Consider the following 4,227-nt stretch of genomic DNA (forward strand, 5'->3'; position numbering starts at 1 on the left):
AGTCAATTTCAGATTCAAAGCACAGCAATAAAAAAACTTTGCAAACCAGTATGAAGCCCTAGCCCCAATTCAGAATCCATCTCTTTTTGGTAATCTTTTTTTGCACCAATTCAAATTAGATTTCTAGGGTTTGAATAATCAAGATTTACCGAGTTGAACGTTCTTCTTTTTCTGAATTCAAGTTTCGCATTCAGGTTTCAAGATTCTTTCTAGTTGTTTGGCGTCAATGTTTGGAGGCAACTCTTCTCTGTTTTGTTTCCGACGGTGACATCATGTTCTTGAAATTAATATTACAAGCTATATTGTGCTTCAAAAATCCATCTCGTAACTAAATCTAGGGTCAGCCAAATATACTATCCCATTGCTTTTATCAGCAACCCCAAAACCACTAACATGTCACATACTTAACCAAATTTTATATACACAACACCTTGACTAGGAACACCCCAAAAGCCCCTCAAGCTCATCAAACAGCCTTGGCCATTTTTCACAAAGATGCCACCCATAAGAACAACAAAGCTATCAAATTTTTACCCCTGATGAATAAACACTACCAACATATAGATTTCTAATGATACAATTGCATGCACAAAGAAGAATAGCCAACAAGGTTAAAAAAGTAGGATTATATTCCTAAATGTCCTACCCAGTTTTATTTGGCATGTCACTTTATTACAAAGACAAGTAAAACATGATAAAACTATGTATAATTTAGAAGATTAATGCACATCGGACAAAAAAAAATTGGTGCTTGCTTTCATTAGTAAAACAACTTGATGATGTACTTGATCTTGCATCTAAGAATTCTACCCCTTGCAAAATACATCCACATGAAATCAACTTGATATTTTGGTTTTAAGATCACATGTTCATCAAGGTCCACCATCATTATCACAAGATCAAATTTCAAATCTAAGGTGACTGAAACACAATATCATCATCTTGATTTATCGAAGGCAATCTACTAGTCTCAGATATCAAATTTAACATCCATGGCTATTGAGGCATAATATTGTCAACTTAATTTATTGTATTTAGGGTCATCTAAACTCAAATGTCAAATTTTACATCCAAAATTATCAAAGCACAATTATGTCGTCGAAAGCAAGCTTGTCGTTGTCATTCAATACAAATAAATATTCATATTGAAGTCGCACTTAGAGTGTTTATTGCCATCCATACTATCCCAATTTCATATGAATAAATTATTCATATTGCAAACACATTTTGGGTCAAGAGAGTCATTGTCGCGGTTAACTTTAAAGACATCTAAACATACTATCCAAATTCATACATTTACAAAATTCATATTGCAACGCCATATTTTGGGTCAAGAATCCATCATCTCATGATTAAACTTAGGGTCATCCAAGCATACCATCACAATTTCATATGAATATAAAATTCATATACCAAGCCACATTTTGGGTCAAGAATCCATCCCGTGATTAATTTCAGGGTCGTCGTCAAACATGCTATCCCAATTTCATGTGAATAAAAACTCATTGCAAGCAATATTTTGGGTCAATAATCTATCTCATGATTAACTTGAGGGTCATCCAAGCATACTATATCAATTTCATATGAATAAAAATTCATATTGTAAAATTTTTTGGGTTAATAATCCATCTCGTAATTAAATATAAAGTCATCCAAGCATATTATCTCAATTTCATATGAATATAAAACTCATATTGTAACCCACATTATGTGTCAAGAGTCTATCTCGTGAATAAATTTAAGATGTCATCGAAGCCCACAATCTCAATTTCATATGTATAAAAAATCAGCCACATCTTTTTGTAAAAACTTCATTCTGTGACTAAAATTAAGATCATCCAAGCATACTATCTCAATTTCATATAGATAAGAAATTCTTATTACAAGCTACATTTTAGTTCAAAAATTCATCTCGTAACTAAATCTAAGGTCATCCAAACATACTATTCCAATTTTATATGAATAAAAAATTCATGTTACAAGCCAATTTTATTTTGTTAAGACAACTACCAAATAGAAAAATTGGATCAACAATACCAAAACCACTAACTGGTCACATTAGTAACCAAATTTTATTCAATTTATCATAAATTCCCATGATGACCCACCTGCACACAACACCTTGACTAGGAACACCCAAAAGTCCCACAAGCAACATATACCACTTTCACAAAGATGCTCTCCATAAGAACAAAGCTATAGAATTTTTACTCCTGATGAATAAATACTACCAACATATAGATTTCTAATGATACAATTGCATGCATAAAGAAGAATAGCCAACAAGGTTTAAGAAAGTAGACTTATATTCCTCATGTCACTTTATTACAAAGACAATAGACAATGATAAAAAACTATGTATAATTTGAAACATCTAGGTTCAATTATCAATGTCGTCAAGGTACAATACCACCACTCTAATCTATTTAAGACCATTTATGCTCTAAATATTAAATTTTGCATCCAAGGGACAATACCAACATCTCAATTTTTTACTTTAAGATCATATGTTCATCAAGGTCCAATGTCATCATCACAAGATCAAATTTCAAATCTAAGGTGATTGAAACACAATATCATCATCATCTTCATTTATCGAAGGCAATCTACTAGTCTCAAATATCAAATTTAACATCAATGGTTATCGAGGCACAATATTATCAACCCAATTTATTGTATTTAGGATCATCTAAGCTCAAATGTCAAATTTGACGTCCAAAATCATCGAAGCACGATACTCTCTTCTAAAGGCAAGCTTGCCATTGTCATTCAATACAAATAAATATTCATATTGAAGTTGCGTTTAGAGTTTATTGCCATCCATACTATCCCAATTTCATATGAATAAATTATTCATATTGCAAGACACATTTTAGATCAAGGGTCATTCTCATGGTTAAATTTAAGGACATCCAAGCATACTATTTAAATTTAGGGTCATCTAAGCATACCATCACAATTTGATATGAATATAAAATTCATATATCAAGCCACATTTTATGTCTAGAATCCATCCCGTGATTAAATCCAGGGCCGTCCAAGCATGCTATCCCAATTTCATATGAATAAAAACTCATTACAAGCAACATTTTTTGGTCAATAATCTATCTCGTGATTAACTTGAGGGTCATCCAAACCTACTATACCAATTTCATATGATTAACTTGAGGGTCATCCAAAAGTCATATTGCAAAATTTTTGGGGTCAAAATCTATCTCGTGATTACATTTAGAGTCACCCAAGCCTATTATCTCAATTTCATATAAATATAAAATTCATATTGCAAGCCACACTATGTGCCAAGAGTCTATCTTGAGAAAAATTTAGAGTGTCATCGAAGCCCACTATCCCAATTTTATATGTATAAAAACTATGTCACATTTTCTGTCAAGAATTCATCCCGTGACTAAATTTAGGATCATCTGAGCATCATATCCCAATTTTATATGGATAAAAAATTAATATTACAAGCTACATTGTGCTTCAAAAATCCATCTCGTAACTAAATCTAGGGTCAGCCAAACATACTATCCTATTTTTTTTATCAGCAACACCAAAACTACTAACATGTCACATACTTAACCAAATTTTATTCAATTTATCATGAATTCCCATGATGACCCTCCTGCACACAAGACCTTGACTAGGAACACCCCAACAGCCCCACAAGCTCATCAAGCAGCATTTTCCATTTTCACAAAGATGCTACCCATAAGAACAACAAAGCTATCAAATTTGTACTCCTGATGAATAAACACGACCAACATATAGATTTCAAATGATACAATTGCATGCATAAAACAGCATAACCAATAAGGTTAAAAAAGTAGGATTATATTCCTAAATGTCCTACCCAGTTTTATTTCTCATGTCACTTTATTACAAAGACAAGTAAAACATGATAAAACTATGTATAATTTGGAAGATTAATGCACATCAGACAAAAAAAAATTGGTGCTTACTTTCATTAGTAAAACAACTTGATGCTCTACTTGATCTTGCATCTAAGAATTCCACCCCTTGCAAAATACATTCACATGAAATCAACTTGATATTTGTTGCTGGTGTAAAGTGTATAAAAATAGCTATATTCTAAACCATAAATCAAGGGATCATGCAAATGAAGCACTCTACCTTGATTAGCTGAATTGAACATGTAACATCATTTTTCATTTTCCAAATAGGTTCGAGATTTAATAAGATATCATAAAGCAAGCTATCAAATAA

The 4,227-nt window shown here is 31.9% G+C and overlaps 1 long non-coding RNA gene across 1 annotated transcript; it reads right to left on the reverse strand.

Annotated features, from left to right (window-relative positions):
* Positions 1 to 3,329: 3,329 nt before the first annotated feature.
* LOC105851500 (uncharacterized) lies at positions 3,330 to 4,219 on the reverse strand. Its single transcript, XR_001143251.3, has 2 exons — positions 3,963 to 4,219; positions 3,330 to 3,743 (listed from the first exon to the last, which is right to left on the reverse strand). It is a non-coding gene; the product is annotated as an uncharacterized lncRNA (long non-coding RNA).
* Between the last annotated feature and the right edge of the window lie 8 nt (positions 4,220 to 4,227).

Source organism: Cicer arietinum, unplaced genomic scaffold, assembly GCF_000331145.2.
Source record: "Cicer arietinum cultivar CDC Frontier isolate Library 1 unplaced genomic scaffold, Cicar.CDCFrontier_v2.0 Ca_scaffold_5651_v2.0, whole genome shotgun sequence".
Lineage (NCBI taxonomy): Eukaryota > Viridiplantae > Streptophyta > Magnoliopsida > Fabales > Fabaceae > Cicer > Cicer arietinum.